We start from the raw sequence: 18,336 nt of genomic DNA, 5'->3' as shown, positions 1-18,336 counted from the left end.
ATGGCATGGGTCAATTTTTTTCTTACTGTGATATTATAACTTGGTTTCTTCTTTCATATTGAGAGAAGAGTCATTTGATTTAAATATCTTTTTCAAAGCCCATTTTGTAGCTTTCACCACTTTGTTTTCCAGGCATCATGAGCTTTAGTTAGCAGTGATCATTTTTAAGCAGTGTTGCTGTTTATGGGCTGTTTGGTTGTGAATTTAGTACAATATTATTTACAAATAATCACACAACCAAAAGGTCTTGATTCAGATTTTTGTTGGTTATAATTTGCATATAGGCAATGTTGTAAAATCACTCTACTTATTCATTTAAGTATTCTTAAAAAACTCCAGGACACTTAATTCTGGGGTGCCAAAGCTAGAGTTCCTAACATTTCCATACAGGATATAGCAGATATATAGTGCACAAACATCACATTTTTTGTTTTCTAATGCCTGTGGTTCATATTCATATGCAACATTGATAAAAGCATTTCTTTAAATATTGTAAAAATCCATTGGTTACAAATTTATCCAAGGTCACTGAGAAAGGTAAGGTGTGTGAGTTGTTAGTATCCATGCCCTATATATGATCCGTTGTTTAGGGTCATTGATTTGCACACAAGTGTGCACTATGTATTACCTGTAAGTGACAATAGCTCTATGCTTATGGGAAGAAATGTTTCTTAAAAACTTAAAGCCTCAGCCTTATCATCTGTGAAGTGGATATGATAATAGTACTCGCTTCACGAGAATATGGTAAAGATTAACAGAGAGAATGTATTTAGACTAAACTATCTGAAATTACCACTCAGTAGATCAAAAAAGACCAGATATTAGCAATTTCGTATAGTTCAACTTAATATGTAATGTACTTAGTTAGCATAAGCCCTGCCACCTAAGAAGCACCTAGTAGAAATTAGTCATTATTTGTATCATCATCATGTCTCTAAAGGAGCAAGCAGGGGAACATAACATATTCATTTTCAAAGGAAGAAAAACATTGAAATGTTTCTCAAAGCCAGGCTAACGTCAGGGTCCTGGATTCTTTCTATTCAGTGATTAAATGCAAGTCTATGGAGATATATATGCATGATGTGTGATGCTGAACCAACTATTGCCCCTCTCGGGGTCACAGCTGCTTTTTCTCTTTGCTCATTTTTAAAAATTATGTTCCTTGTAGTTTTAAGATTCTGTGGATTTATGACATCATATGAAAAATAATCCAACCTACTCAGAAAAAAATTCTGTAATTTTGCAAATGAAGTGTGTTTTTCCTAACTTTAAATATCCATGTCTGAATATCCATATGATTGAGCCTCTTATTCTAACCAGGATTTAATTCTGGTGTCTGGTGATGAAATGTGCAAGTGTTTTCAGTGGAGCCAGGAAGAACTCCCTGCTGGAGCAGTGGACCAGAAGGAAGCATCGAGTTGGCGAGTTGTGTGGCTCACTGGCAGGCATGCTTGCACACACCACCCTGTGCCTGCCAATTTCTTTGCAAACTGGTCCCTGATGCCTGGCATTCTTTAACAGAGGACAATGAGATTAGGGCCCCATGGTGTGCTGGTAAATGTTTGGCAACTGCTGCATTGGTAGTGGCAGTGGAGAGTATCAGGAAGCCCTAATCCATAGTGTTTGCTGATGTCTCTGGTATAAATACTCCCACCATGGCCAATTTCAAACTACGGATGTGAGGTCTACTGGCTCACAAAACTCCTCAAAATTTAACCATCAGCCCTCATGGGCCACAGCAAGCCAACTCCAAAATACCACTGGCAGCTTTAAATACAAATAGTGTTCAGAGAGGGGGTCACCAGCTGAGCAACATGCCTAGTTGTATATGAGCAAAACCAGATTCTTTTTCTGGGGTAAAAGAGAAATGGAGGGCTTTGGGTACTCTCAGTAAGCATGGGATGGAAGGAGCAGCATAGATGGAGAAAAGCATCATTGATTGATGGTCCAGCCAGAGCTGGGTTCAAATTCTTACTTTATCACTTTCTGGATGTGGATCTCAGGCAAGGTATTTAACCTCTTTAAGCCTCTGTTTGCTATTTGTAAAGCGAAGACCCGCATCCTACCTACCTCGGGTGATGTTGAGTATTTCATGAGAAAGGCATGTTATAAGCTTGGCCCTACTGGTAGCACTTCAGTCTTATGAAGGACCCTCAGGACAACCAGAAAGGTCTACCTGTTTTAATGTCTCTACACCTTCAGGACCAAGTTTGTGTTGCTCACCATAGTGTGGGAGCCATTACACGGTGTGGGACAGGGTAAACAGTCAAGACCACCATTCTAGTCAATGCCTGGGTGAGGGCCTCCACTCTACGCTCTACACTCTGCCTGTTAGCCTGCAGTCTGATCTAGCAGCAGAAACATCTCTTGGAGCACGCATTGGTCTTAAATTAAAGATGGTTTAATTTCCTTGCTTCTTCCTTGCTTTTCCTTGCATGTCAATCAAAAACAAAGTTTCTGGTGTCACGCACATCTGGATCAAAGACCAGCTCCCCATTTATAAGCTATGCAGCTTTGCGTAAGTTGCTTAAGGCTGTGTGACTCTACATAAAGCTGTTTGCATTTTTGGTAATGATTAAACATTCCTTCTTCATCTTGCCTTTTAATGAGAAGGAGGTTACCATAATTCTAATAATAATAGTAACTAATATTTACTTAACACTTACTAGGTATCAATCACTGTGCTAAACATAAATTATTTCATCTAATCTTTACAACCGCTCCATACCTTAGGAACCGCTCCATACCTTAGGAAACATTATTACCCTAATTTTCAGAGCAGGTAATGGAGGCAAAGAAAATTTAAATAACCTGTATTGGAAGAATTTAAATAAGCGCCACATGTCTCAGGCCTGAACAGTACCCCCTGATAAATGATGCTAATTCCTAGTAGCAGTAGTGACCTGTGGGTCGCTAGGGTCTCCCCCAGGTTCCTGCAGAGCATGCAATGCCTTCTTGTTCTGATGGCGTCACTGGAAAAAAGCAGTCCTAAAAATCAGCAACCCAGGGCACATGGATCTTCTGCAATAATGTGTGTCATGAGCTCTATCATTTTACACATATTCCAGGACAAATCTTTGCCTTCATCACTTCAGGGAGCCCCACTATGTGTTCAAAAAGAAATGAGAGGCAGGGCAAACTTTGTTTCCTAAAGTTCCTATAAAATTGTATCTCCATTTTCTATGATCACTTTCCCCATGTAACCTGCCAGCAGCTCTCATCTGGAACTACTACTACCTACACCTACTCTGCCCCAGCCCCCCACCACTCTACTCGCCACACAGCAGCCAGCGTGACACCTTATAATCATGTCCCAATGATCCTTATCAAAAGCAGACATGTCCCTGCAGCAATTCTCCTTTTAGACCTAGAGCAGACACCAGAATCTATCACATGCCATCCTCCATCTCAGCGCATGTCCCGTTTTCTCCCGTCTCTCTGGGACCCAACTACGTAAGATTTCTTTCAAATCTAAGGCCATCATTTGGAATGTCAGTTGCTTGGAAAGGCTTCCTTAATTTCTCTGGACTAGGTCATCTAATCCTGTTTTGCTCTGCCTTAGCAATACCTACCCTCTCTATAGAGCACATCCTGGAGTTGCAATTACCCATTTGTTAAAGTGATTATTGTGTCAATGTCATTCCCCCACCCTCCTTTTAATGATAGAGAGGTTCCCATTAAACATTATGAGGGCCAGCACCCAATTTGGTAAGGATCGCATCACCGGTGTCTATAACAGTGCCTGGCAAATACTACTCACTCATTCATTGTTTGTGGAAGGAAGAAAAGGAGGGAAAGAGCAAGGACATGAGGGAGAGATACCATCGGAGAGGTCAGAGTTACATAAATGAACCCCTAACAGAACAAGTCTCAATTCCAAAAGAGCAGAACAAAGCAAGTTATATAGGACTTCAAAAGGAAGAGTCCTGGGTATAGAAGTAAGTAAACAAGACTCCCCAGAGGTAGAAGTTTTCAAGGCCCAGCCTTGAAAGAGGAAGCAGAGGATTCAGGAGGTTGGAATTTTAAGAGTTGGGTCAGAAAGGTACATGTAGGAATCAGCAGGTGGGCCAGACCTCCACCCTGACACATCACCCCCACACACATTTTTTTTAGGAGAAAGCACTGTTCTCTTTTTTCCTCCACACTCTCTTCTCTCTTACCCTTTCTTCTCCTCTACAGCTAAACCTGCCTCGATAATATTCTTAAAGCTACCTGAGGATTTTTGTTTGAGACTTTCATCAGTCATATTCTCCTTCTGCCTCACTCCTATGTGATTGAGTTGCCTTCTGGCTGGGCTTTCACTGCCATTCACTGTCACTCTAGGCTCCGTACAATTTATTATCCATGTGACACCTAGAACGAACTTTTAAAATGATAAATCAGGTTTTACTCCCACTTTAAACCCTTCCAGGGCTGTTTAGAGTACTTAAGGAAATCCTCAGCTATGGCTTACAAGACTCTTCATCCAGGAGTCCCTACCTGCCTTTCCAATTTCATTTCACACCACACTCTCTATCCACCATGCCTCTACCACATTTTCCTTCTTTGTGAGCCTTCAACACTCCAAACTCACGCTCCCTGTAGGGCCTTTGGACATGGCCAGGACTAGGGTAAGGCAAGTGAGGGGTAGGTACACTTAGGGCATGCTTGCTCTCTGAGGCCTATGGGTTCTCAGTGCTTGTATTCATTGTTCTCACAATCAGGAGCACCCCAGGCATTTTGAAGGGGCTGTTTCTTAATTGTTTGTGCCTATTTAAATATTTTCTCAGGATCCAGTTTCATTTCTTTTATTTTTTAAGTATATGGGTACTTCAATAAATCAGCATCTGTACATATTTATTGGGTATATGGATGTGCTTTCCTGTTTATTTTCTGTCTGTGTATCCACTGGGGGGTCAGTTCCATGAGAGCAGGAGTACCTTGCTCACCATTGCATCACCAACACCTAGAGCAGTGCAGGGCCCACAGCAAGTGGTCAGTAAATGCCCAGTGAATGAACATAGGTCACAAAAAGTTCAGTTGAATTGAGAAGAGCATCTGGGATGAAAAAAGGTGGGCCTTGTCTAGTGAGGCCAAGGGAAGGGTCCAAAGTGGTCCACTTTAGGGTCCAAAGGGTCCACTTTAGGGTCCAAAGTGAAGTACTTTGCAATTCAGGCCACTCAAGGCCAAAACTACATGGTTTCAATGCCTACCTTGTTGGATTTTCTTTGGGAATTGGTTTTACCTTTGTGATGTGATATTGATGTTTTAAGGAGAAAGCCAGTGGATAGAGAGTGTTTATTTTGGAGGCAAGCACTCCCCATGTTAAAATTGAATTTAATTCCTATTCCTCAGGTACCGATGTATCTGCCAACCAAGTCTTTGCAATAAAAATAGGCCACGGAGCAATACTATAAATGTGAGGACCTAGTTCTTGACTCAGTCTGGAAGAAAGGTTTCACTGGAAAGTCCAAGAGCTCAGTTTCTTGAGCTATGTGGTCCATGGAAAAAAAGACATCTTCATAGCAAGTTCAGAAATGGACCCTGCAGAAAACCATTTTAAAGTGCTTCTCAAGTTTTCACGGGCCAAATAGTAAATCCTCATCCCTCCATTTTCTGAACCAAGTAGTAATAAATTCTTCTACTTCATGAATTATTAGGCCTACTGAAAAAGCAGATCTTCAAGGGTCTAATTTTCATCCAGAGGTCAGTCTGGGTTTGATTTCATGACACTACAGAGCTTCACTTAAAGTGATCCAGGGACAGAAACAGAAGCTCTGAAATGGTGCTCCATGCATATGAAATTCCCTTTTTAGGTCCAATGTCTGCTCAGTTTCTTGAAATTTCAGTGAACTTGTCAGTATTTTCATTAAATAAGAACCTGATCCAAAATCTTACATTCTCATATAATTCCCATTAACATCAAGGTATTTATAAGCAAGCTTCTCATTATATTATTTTTGATATTTAAAAAGTCACAGAAATTATACCTGTTTAATATAAAAATTCAAATATAGGACTTTCATCCCTAAACTACACCTACTTGTGCCAAAGCTTTTATTATTATTATTTTTAACCTAACCCTGTGTCAAGGAAATATTTTTTTGGGGGGTGGGGTATCTAAAGATTCATTCATTTGTTCAGCAAACATTTCTTGGCATCTACTATGTGCCAGACTCTGGGGTAGGTGCTAGGACTACAGTAGTAAATGACAGAGGAAAGGTGTCTGTCCTCACCAGCTTCCACGCTAGTAGAGAAGACAGACAACCAGCAAGTACATAAATACATGGGGCAGATATAGAGGGTGGTAGGTTGTACGGAAAGACTAAGCAGTGGCTGGGGCTGAGTTGGGAAACAATGTGGTCAGAGAAGGAATTTATATCCAGGCTGAGGCCTGAAAGATAAGAAAAATCCAGTGGTATGAAGAAATAGGGAAAAGCATTTTAAGCAGAGGATACTGACAGTGTGAAGAATTTGAGATAGGAAAAGGCTTGGTCTGCATGAGGCACAGAGACTTGAACATACAGAGTTCAAGACAGGGGTTCTTGCTGACGACACCTTACAGCACCCCTCTTCTGGGGATACTTTGTCCTCCTACTCTGAGTTTTGGTGGAAAGGTGCTTGATGTACCAACAGTGAAGTCCTTGGACCAGCACTGAGCTCAGGCAGCCATTAGCCGCAAAGACTGAGGATGGGTTAGAATCAGGTTAAATCCATTTTGATTAATCACAAGAGACAGAGCAGCAAGCATTCATATCCCCACACCATTTTTAAAAATTAATGAAATAATTATACCCAAGAGTTCTCTGTAGCTCTTTTGTCTAAAGGTATCAGTTTACAGTCTGTGAGAATGACCTTTGCTCTTGTGTAGACATAAATTTCATGTGGTCATAATCATAATGCATGACAATTTTATATGCTACTTTCTTCATTGTTCTTTTATAGATACATTTCTACATATCTACATAGTCTCCAAAGTAATCATTTTTGCATGCATATGATTTTTGTAGTAATCAAATTAGTTCACTTCAGAGATATACTTATCTATTCTATATACCTGAACAAATTGATGAGCTTATCTTCTATTTTTTGACATTCAGGTTGTTTCCAGATATGATGAGAATGCTGAAAAATAATAGTATACCTAACATAAAACTGTCTTCTTTTTTAAATCAGCTCCTTAGGATAGAGTAGTGTGTGGGTGATAACTGTGTCATAGGATAAGAATATTTTATGGCCTCTATCTTTTGCTGCTACATCATGTCATAGAAATTAAAGTAATTCACAGAGCCACCAGAAGTTACCACAACCATTAGAGAAGACTATGTTTCTAAGAAGGAACTTATGAAAACAAAAGAATTCCATTGTTGTGGTGATTTTCAAGTGCACTACTTTTATAGGCTTTGAATGTGAATGGTGAGAGAGTGAGAAGATACATAATATTTCATATATGGATAAGATGATTTGATTTAAAGTCAATCTTATATGTATGTAGATGAACCCACCATCTATAGAGCAGAATTTAAGGAGTGCCAAAAAGCTTCCTCCCCTGCAAAAGATCCCCCATTTTGTTGATGAGAAAGGAGAGGGTTAGAGAAGCTGTGTTTTCCTGGGCCATACATCTGGGACAAATATTAAGTTGGATTAAATGTTCTTCAATGGGTATTTTTGAATCTAAGCTTGTTTGGGTTTGAGAAGTCTTGTAATAGAAGCCACGGTGGCTGAGAAGAGAAAGTTGGGGCAAAGATTTATTGGTGAGTTTCCAGCTCTGTGTGATGAAGGTCCTGAGTGGAGACCCCAGGCTTAGCTGAATGACAGCACCACAGTATCACCACCAACAATAACCAGCACCACTGCAAGGAGAGGACTGAACACATTCCTACAAATTTTCTCATGTAATCCTCACAGTTATTTGAAGAAGATAAAAGAAACATTCTGTTTTAGAGAGGAAGCAATTGAGACATGGAAAAGTTAAGAAATTCGCCCAAGGTCACAGTAGTGGTAATAAGTGTAAAAAGCAGCATCTTGCCTTGGGCTATAGTAATTCCCTGTAGTTTGATCCCACTAAGATGTGTATTTCTGATATCATTTTGGTTGCCCAAGTAGAATCTCCTTCTGTGAGAATTCTCTGTAAAACGGACGCAAGCATCTTGGCCATTCTGTTTCTCACTACAGGTTTGTGAATTCACCAGTCTCATGTGACTGCAGTGTGCTTCTGTGGGCCTGGACTCTGTGGGCTAACAAAAATGAGTTCCTGAACTTGTAAACCTGAGGCTCTGCTCTTGGGGTGACCTCTGCCAAGGAGGATGCTATATAGGTCTCAGCTCTATTTAGTTTACCAGACTAGCTAATCATAATAACAGCTATCCCTCATTAGGTACTTTCTTAGAATAACATTCTGGGAATACATACCCATCACGGTAATACAGGAAAGACTGCCAAATAGGGGTACAAGCCAGGACTAGGAGCCCGGAAAGTGAGTGAGATTGAGGCCACTAACACCAAATGTAGCTCCTCCTCACAGTCCTTACTATGGTCAATTTCATGTACAGAGATCCACTTAAGTGTTTCCCAAAGTGGAGTACCACAAGGGGTGTACTAGATGGTACCTGGACAAACCTGGTTTTGACACAGTTTTAATTTAATAGTTATATGCATATTGCAATTTACTTTAGAGAAGAGTATTTTTTAATGGATGGTGGTGCTTTACAACTTCCTTAGAATAAATCTGTTGAAGTGAAAAATTAGTCAATGTAAATAATAGCATTAAATATATGGTACCGATTGGTAGAACCACATAATGATGGAAATTGTGTGGGTGGGTTGCAAACTGAAGGCTGGAAACACTGAATCCATGGAATAGCAAGCAACATGAATCACCATTCATGATTCTTTGCTTTTATTTTATTTTTTTAAAAGATTTTACTTATTTATTCATGAGAGACACAGAAAGAGAGGCAGAGACACAGAAAGAGAAGCAGAGACACAGGCAGAGGGAGGAGAAGCAGGCTCCATGCAAGGAGCCCGATATGGGAGTCAATCCCGGAAATCCAGGATCACGCCCTGAGCCAAAGGCAGACACTCAACTGCTGAGCCACCCAGGCATCCCTGATTCTTTGCTTTTAAATACGGATACCTAGTCTGCTCAGAGAGCAAAGTGTAATAATCCCCCTGGACATTTATAGACACTGAGGTGCATCCACAGAGACCAGGGCATAGAAGAGACAAGCAAAAGAGATCTTCTTGGCCCCCATGCTCTACCTAGGCAGGTGTGACTCAGCCTGCTGCCACCAATATCTGACCCCCACATTTCTCTGAACTCAAGAGAAAGCTGGTAAAATTCTTTAAAAATCCATTATAAACCTGAATGACATTAGGTTACTACTGTTCTCGTTGCTTTCATCCATGTTGCAAATTGATATCAGTTTACAAAGCAGAACTGTCAGTAGAATGAACTCTTGCCCCCTGCCAGTATGCCCTTTGGATTTCAGGTCTCTGTTTCCACAGCCACTTTTGTTAGACCATCTTCTGCAAAATATAGACTAATTTTTTAAAAAATTCTTGAATGGTTAATACATTAACATAAATGTTTCAAAAACAATTACAAAGCATTAGGCAATGGCCGACTCCCACCCTTATCCTAAGCCATAGCGCTTCATTGCCTGAAAACAATCAGTATAATCAATTTATTAGTTATTCCAATAATACTTTATGCACATACACATAAATGCAAATAAATATTCTTTTCTTCCTTTAATACAATGATGACATACTTTACACATACTTCTTAGCCTTCTTTTGGTTTGTTAGCAATACTTTTTAAAAATCAAATCATACCTATGTGCAAAGTGTTTCTTCATTCTTTTTTGTGGTTGCCATAATATTTTACTGAATGGATTAGAAGTTATCTTAATGATGGACATGTAGTCTGTTTTCCAATATTTTGTCATTATAAATGATGAGGAATAATAACCTCATATATATGTAACTTTCTGTATCAATACATCCATAAAGGGTGATTTTGTCCATCATTGGCAATGTCTGAAAAAAATTTTAGTTGTTATAACTAGGGAGGGGAGAGCTACTGGCATTTTTGGGTAGAACCTAGGGAGCTGCTAGGCATCCTACAAAGCAGAGGACAAACTCACAAGGAATTATCCAGCCTAAAATGTTAATAGTGCCAAGGTTGAGAAGCCTTAGTCTGTAGAAAATACTTCGAGAAGTGGAATTGCTGTGTCAAAGGATATTTGCATCTGTTATTTTATTAAATACAACCAAACTATTTTCCATAGAAGTTGTGCCAATGAACATTCCCCAAGGCCATGTGTGTGATGCTTGCTTTGTTCAAAACCTCACCAACACCATATTACCATATGTTTTGATATTTGCAAGTCTGACAGGTTCAGAAAAAGGTATCTTGGTATAATTTATTTGCATTTCTGTTTTTGTAGCAAGTTTGAGCATTTTTTTCATATATTTAAAGAGAAATTCATATTTCTTTTGCCTGTTTTTCTATAACCTTGTCCATATTTTCCTTAATAATTTGTAGGAGCTCTTTATTAGCTCAGTCCTTTGTGTAGACTAGTTTTGACCTAACTTTTCACTGTCAAGAGATTTGTATCCACCTGCCAAACCATTACTATTAAAAGTTTTGTCATAGGGCTCACAAACATCACTTTCTGCTGCACACTTAGCTTTACCTGCTGTTCCTTCAATCCTAACAAATATTAATTAAGCGTCACCTTTGTGCTAGTGTTATTTTCTGAAATGCCGGGAAGTTGTTATTAATTTATACGCTTTGGCCACTGACCCTCCAATGTTTGAAAGATATATAGGAAAATAGACTCTTTCAAATTCATTAACAATCTCACAAGGCCTATTCTGGAAAGAAGGAGGGTTTTAAAAGAGCATTTGCAGAGCAGAGACAAAATGTGCAGGGCACCTTTAGGATCTACTTCACACTGGCCCACAGCACTCACTTCTTGCTCTTCATTTCTACATAAGGCCTTTTCTCTCTACTCCCTTTTGAAAGCAAATCTAAACAAACATGCTTTTTTAGGGCAAAGATCACTAATATATTTATCTAACATGAATGAGGCCTGGAAATTATTCCTGAATTATTGCTTCACTTCTAAGATAAATATACCCACGTAAAAGTACGGAGTTGCCTTCTTAGAATCTATGAAGAAAATAGCTATCACTCAAGAAGAAGATGAGAGCACCATCATGAACCTCCATGGATGATAGAGAAGAGCGGTGACAAGTGCTTCCTAGCTGCCACTTACTGCTAGTGGGGTCAGGGGGTTACAAGAGCAGAGAACTGCTTCATTTTGCACACCCATCATTCGATGTGTACCCCTTAGCCCTCTCCAATAGTCATCTGCCAAAGTTGTAGTTCATTGTGGTGTTTTTAAATTTATGAATGCTTTAAAATATTATTTTCATTTTTCTGCTTAGTAAATTTACATGCTCACTGAAAAATGTCGTATATTATAAAAATACATAACTTACACTGAAAGTCTGCCATAGTGGTACCCACAAGAAGGCCAGTGTTAGCAGTGTTCCTTTTGTATTATTTCTTTGTTTTACATATACTATTATATATTTTGTTATTTCTTTTCTCAAAAATGAGACAATGCCCCATCTATTGCTCTAAATATTCTTTTTTCAGAAAAAATATATTTCTGTTCCTCCATATACACCAGCCTTCTCTTTGTTAATGGCCACAGATTAGTCACAGGATGGATGAACCCTAAGTAATTTAGCCATTTGTCTGTTGGCGAATATTTAAGTTTCTCTAGGCTTTTGGTGAAATAAATAATGCTGTTATGAAATCCTTTTACCTACATCTTTACATATTCTGAACCAATGTCTCTATAGGATAAATCCTATAAGGGAAATCTATATATGTATGTATTTAAATTAATTGTTTTTAAATACAATAAGAAAGATACATGTTAATGGTAAAATAGTGAAACAGAATAGAAGGGTATGAGGTTAAAAGCAAAGTTCTCTTTCTACTTCCTACTCCCAAACACCAGAGCCATTCCCGTTAATGTCTGCTCTTCATAGTGTCTCATGAGAGAATACACTCGTAATTTTAAGAAAGGATCCCAAATTTCCCTCTGGAAACTATATGAGAGTATAGTCCATTATCTCTCTGTTTTTTCTTCTCTCACTTTTTCTTCTTTTTTGAGGTAAAATTTTCACATTTTCCTCTTGGGTCGTCAGGGTGCTACTACTGACAAAATGGCAGACTTTGAGGGAAGCTAGAGTGTTTTCCCCACAGCACAACCAGCCTCATTGAAAACCACGTTGTGAAAAGCTGAGGTGAGGAAAGCCAGTTGACTCTGGTTTAGCTATGACTAAAAGGGCTTGTAGAAAAGAGGAAAGAAAAGAAGGTAGGTGTGGGATGGATCATAGTTTCCTGACTTTATGTCTGCCCAGGAGCGTCAACATCTTCTCCCTTAGCTCCAGATTCTCCCAGAACTGAAAAGTATCATGGACTTAGGGCCAGGTGAAGATGGGTTGGGGGAGGGGAGAAGCCAGCAACAGTTCATCCCAAATTGCCCCAGTGTTTTAGAAGATGCTACTTTTTTCATTGAGACTGTAATGATCACGTCCTTATTAGGTATCAGGCAACATGCCCGGTGCCTTTCCAAAGCTTAGGTCATAGTGACCCTACACAGCAGCTGTCAGCAATCCCATTCCTCCTCAAAAGCTAAAAGAACTAATCCCAAAGAACAGAGACAACTTGCCCTGTGCTACTTGTCATCACAGAGATTCAAATCATGGCTTTTTCAAGTTCTGAATCTCTGCTTTTCTCCCTTGCAGCACCAGGTCCCCTTTGTCATCAAAGGCTTCTGTTGAGTTGGGAGGCAGGGAGTAAATTCATGGGCTACTTTGAGCATGTTTTGCAGAGGATGAAACTAGAATCCAGGAAGACTCCTATGCCCCATTTTAGAACTGGCATTCTACTGTGTATGTTTGGAGGTGACAACCCCCAAATCAGTCACTTAAGTTTCATTTCACATGATATCAGTTATAATTTCAATTGTGTCATCATGTGATTTCAGATTGTACAATGCACTACACACCAAAAGAGGCATTGAGTGAAATATTTGAAATGCCTTGGTTAAAATCATCACCAGAAAGATTTTCTAATTATAAAGAAGTTCTTATAAAGGCAGTATGTGGCCACTTTTACAATGTTATCAGGGAAAGTCTGAAATATACTCTTCTTGAAAAATACTCTATTAGCTTATGCCTGAAATTCCATTATCAAAGCTCCTTCTTGGCTTCAGTCTCTAATATCTGTCCTAATCCAAACTCCTCTAAAAATAAGCCAAGCTTTACTCAATAAGTTAAACTTTTGGTGAATGACTATTTGAGGAAGATTTTGATAAGCAAGTGGGAGGAAAAGCAGAAAGTATAAGCCCTCTGAGAGGAAATGTAACACAGTTGAGAAGACCAGGAAATAGTCCCTTTTGTGGTTTGGGCCTGATTATACGAATAATTTGCAAATTAAACAAATGACTCTAGAATGTCAAAATTACCAGTATCACCAGTTAAAAATTAACATTGCCCTCCCAAATGTTGGTTCTTGGTTACATATTTGCCCAAAAGAAAATCACTTCCAAAAACGGACACAAAAAGATGAGAGAACAAAGTCTTCATTTATGTACGGTATTTGGAGAAAGAAAGGAACACTTGAGTGATTGATTTATCATTTGAATGAGTTTATTTTGTGAGTAGGTATATGTGATTTTTGTAAGTCTCTAAATTAGCCCAATAATTCAGGGACTATTATCATTCTTTACTTTAGGAAAAAACAAAAACAAAAACAAAAAAAAAAAAACAAGGCAGCTGAGAAGTTGAAATACTTGCCTCACATTGCGCAGCTCATCATGCAGATGCAGGTCTACCTGACATGAAAGTTGCAATCCTCTCCCACTTTGCCTCTCCAAAGCTGAAATTTGGCTGTTTTTCAGAAGAGTGGAGATATCCTTTTTCATAGGTATCAGATACATAGCTTCTCATTGACATATCTGTGGAACTAACCAAGCAGCCAAGGAGACAATGTTATAGAAATGAAGTGGAGGTATCATTCTGAAGAAGCAGAAAATGTACTCCCCCTTTCAAATCCAGCACAAGCATTGCACGACCAAATAGGATGCAGACAAATGTCTGCTGGGCCACAGCTTGGAGTATAGATTACGCAAATGATTGTTTAGTGTGGAGTCTGGGGAATGAAAATCTCCTGTGGAAAGTCGGGGCATGTGCAAAGCCATGAAATATAGCCGTTAAGTGCTCAGACTCTGGAGTCATAGATTTGAGGTTGTACCTGCCATTCCACTTTTTAAGAGACTTGACCTCTCTGAACAAGTTCCTCACTTGCAAGATGGGCCAATGATACTTTGCAGGATCATAGATTAAATCGGTTCTGGCCTGCTGAGTGGCTGAAGTGTAAGTGCTCAAAGATGTTGATCATTCTTTATTTCAGTTTTGTTCCCTGCCTCTCTCTTTGAAACTCAAGGTTCAAAATTCTATTTTATACAATATACTAACATAAAAAGAAAGGGGATATAAAAGTTGTATGCACAAGCTTGCCTTTGTGCAAATATGTAGACACCAGAATCTTGTTGGATTGCGTTTGACATATGTCAGGTATCCAGGGAGAAGCTTTGGAATATGAAGACAGTGCAGCTTTGAACATGGCCAAGAAGAGACAAAGGCCAAGTGAGGTCCTATGATTTTTCACCCCAGTGATGCAGATGGAATGACAAATAAGAATGAGAGCAGGTTTTACATGGTGTCTCTCTTTTCCTGATGGCTATTGTGTGGTTTCCTTGGAAGGTTTACCCTGGCATTTTTCAGAAATAGCACAGTTGTTTGGGATGATTACAGGCAATCACCATTTTGCAGAGATGGAACTGTGTTTAGCTCACTGACCGGCTACACCCCAGTACCCAGTTGAGGGGTTGCATAGCTGGTCTTGTGTTTACCACATATCAGATCTCATGAAATTCGAGGACAACCTGCCTCAGGACACCTGTTTAGGAAAAAAGAGTGACTTTTGATGGTGGAACATGATATCCATACCAACAGAACAAACCCGAGAGCCGGCTCACCTGGCAGACTGTTAAAACACAGTCTCTTAAAAATCCATGTTTGAAGTCAATAGATATTAAGAGATCAAAGGAGATAATCTGAGGTGGAAGAGAAACCTCCTTGGATATCTTGAAGCCACACTGTCCAATAATGTAGCCACAGCCTTGTGTGGCCACTGAGCACTTGAAATGTGGCAAGTCCAAATTGAGATATGTTATACAATACATAATTTCAAGGACTTAGTACTGAAAATAATGTATCTCATTATTTTTTTATGTTGATTACAAGTTGAAATAAGATTTTAGATATAATAGGGTAGACAAATACACTCTTAAAATTAATTTTATTGCTTCTTTTTGCTTCCTTTTAGTGTGGCTACTAAAAAACTTTAAGTTACACATACAGTTCACATTCTGCTATTCTTGGACAGCACTGCTTTAGAACTTCACAAAGACTTCTCATATCTACTCACAACTCTGGTTGATACTTAACAACATTTTATACCCTGATTTTGATGATCCTAGGCTATTAACAACCAATACATATCCAGAACTTTGCTTCCCCAGGGCTTTGCTTTTACTGTGAACTCTGCATAGGATTATTACCCACCCCCATGCCACTAGACTTCATACCTAGCTCCTTTTTCAACTCCCTGATCTTTTCTCAAAGGCCCTCTCCCCAGACAAAGCCTGTCCTGTCTACAAGGTGGGCATATCAATCTGTTCTATTTTCTTTATAGCATTTGTTTATATTGTCTGACTTCTCAACAAGACTGTGAGCACCAAGAAAAGGTTAACCATGTTCATCTCTCTATTTCCTGCCCACGGAATAGCACTTAGCTTATAGCAGACCCACAGTAAATAGTTCCTGAATAGCTAAATGCATTAGCCTTAAATCTGAGATTGTTTAAACTGTGCTTTAATGTGATGCCCTTAGTTTATATCATACCAATTGAGCACCTATTGGAGACTCACCACTATGCCTTAGAGATATGGTGATAGATGTCCTGGTCTCACTCTCGGGAGAGAACAGGACTCAGTGGGTTCCAAGGATAAACATCTGTGCAAACAGAGTTGTCATATTACTGCCATGAGGCTTTTGTTGTATTTTTCTATGTATACTACTAAGGAAATAATGCAACAGAAGTCAAAAAACAAGATAACCTCAAAGCTCAGACTCCCTGTTTACCCAGAGCAGCAGAAGATTGTTGAAAAGGCAGTTCCCTTGTGTTCTTCTGTTTTCGAAAAACAGATTAACCATCCTAAAGAACTATGATTATGGGCAGGACCAACCCATGTATTTCAGGCCATGGAAGACTCTAAATGAGAAGATATTTTGAGCTCAAAGAATATATGTTTTCAGAGGTTTTTAAAGGAAAATTGACCTTTTAATACATCCTTACATTACAAAAGCAAGCTGCAAACCACTGTGTGGAGCAGATGCTTATTTTTGTTTGTATATGTGCTATAAATGTGTGTGGGAAAGACAAATGCATTCCAAATGGTTAACCTTGGCTACCTCAGGGTTGTGGAGAAGGGTGCAATCATAGGGCTCTATAAATATTTTCTTAACATATTGCCATGTTATTTTATCTGTTACAATGAACATGGAAAAATTTTGTACTTTCAAAAAATGAATTAAGTAGTCTTTAGAAAAAAAATTTAAAAAGAAACACCACATCCCTATATTTGGTAGGGATACTTTTCACATCTTGACTTTTTTCATCCCAGTTCTCTGCCTCGGCTGCTAAAGCAAAGGCCAGCAACCAGGCTGGATATAAAAAAATAGAAGCACAAGCTGAGCTCACTTCTGGAGAATTTTATGATGTTATGGCTCTCTTACCATAGTTAGGAATTCCTTAACCTCTTTAATTGGGAGGGTACCCTTTATTGAGGGCACTTGCTTTAAGCCAAGTAATTTGTTTACATATTCCCATTTTGTTCTCTAAATAAGCTCTAAAAGGTAGGTATTTATATCCTCACTTAGTGGATATAAAAAGTGAAGTTCAGGGAGGTGAGATGAATTGTCCAAGGTCACAGAGATGGTTATAGGTTGAGCCAACCTTGCAGAGAAGAATTACAAAAACAACTAGAAAACAAGTAACAAGATGGCAATGAGTACACACCTATCAATAAGCAGTTACATTTAAATAGTATTTACATAGCAACTATATGTAAATAGTCTAAATGCTCCACTCAAAAGACATAGGGGGACAGAATGAATTGAAAAAAAAAAATAAACCAAGACTCATCTATATGCTGTCTATAGGAGACTCACTTCAGACCCAAAGACACACACAGACTAAAAGTGAAGGGATGAATAAAAGTATTCTGTGCAAATGGACACACGTGCACACAAAAATCCAGGTTAGCAATAATTATATCAGTCAAAATAAAACTTTAAAACAAAAAAATGGTAACAAGAGAAAAAGGGCATTATACAATGATAAAGGGACCCATACAATTAGAAGATATTACAATTCTAACAATGAGAAGATATAACAGTTGTAAGTATCAATGTACCCAACATTAGCACACCTAACAACATAAAACAGATAGTAACAGACATAGAGGGAGAGAGAGAGATTGATAATAATACAATAATAGTAGGGGACTTGAACACCCTCACTTATGTCAACTGACAGATTATTCAGACAGAAAATCAATAAGGAAATAGAACCCAACTTTGAAGCTAGCCTTTTTTAACCTTTTGCCCAAGTCACCACCATTTGATACCTCTTTCTAAAAGATAAGGTGTAATGAAGTATTTTGCATCTGGTTCCATAGCTGAATTAAACTCTACTCTCAATGAAAGTCTAATTCTAGGCACTTGTGAAAGGCTTCTGCTCCACAGAAGCTTTTCCTTAACTAGCCTTCTTTGGAGCCTGATAGTTCACAACAGAATCTGTCCCATTGGGTGACATCCCCTTGGATCCACTCTCTAAGTACAAGGACCCTTAGAATTAAGTAACATGTAGAATCATTATAAAGCATGACTATCACATGACCATAATGTAAATTAATTACCAAGGAAATAAACCTAACTAATTTCCAAGGAAATAAGACATGAGGCCAGTAAGATGAGGAAGGTGAAGAAGAGAAAGTTAAAGGCAGAGTCAGGAATGTCCTACAGGGGTGTTGTTGTGGAACTGTTGATAAATACGAGGGACCTGGAGAAGGCAGATGTAGAAAAGAAAAGTGCCACTGAAGGTATATATCACCATCCAGGCCAGGTAATGGATTGGCA

The 18,336-nt window shown here is 38.9% G+C and overlaps 1 protein-coding gene across 1 annotated transcript in view; it reads left to right on the top strand.

The window, feature by feature from the left end:
- Window positions 1-18,336, top strand: part of ITK (IL2 inducible T cell kinase) — a 63,562-nt gene that overhangs the window by 1,874 nt on the left and 43,352 nt on the right. The window lies entirely within an intron of this gene.

The sequence above is a fragment of the Canis lupus genome, chromosome 4 (genome assembly GCF_048164855.1).
Source record: "Canis lupus baileyi chromosome 4, mCanLup2.hap1, whole genome shotgun sequence".
Classification (NCBI taxonomy): domain Eukaryota; kingdom Metazoa; phylum Chordata; class Mammalia; order Carnivora; family Canidae; genus Canis; species Canis lupus.
Note: the sequence above shows the minus strand (reverse complement) of the source record. Positions and strands in the feature narration are given on the sequence as shown.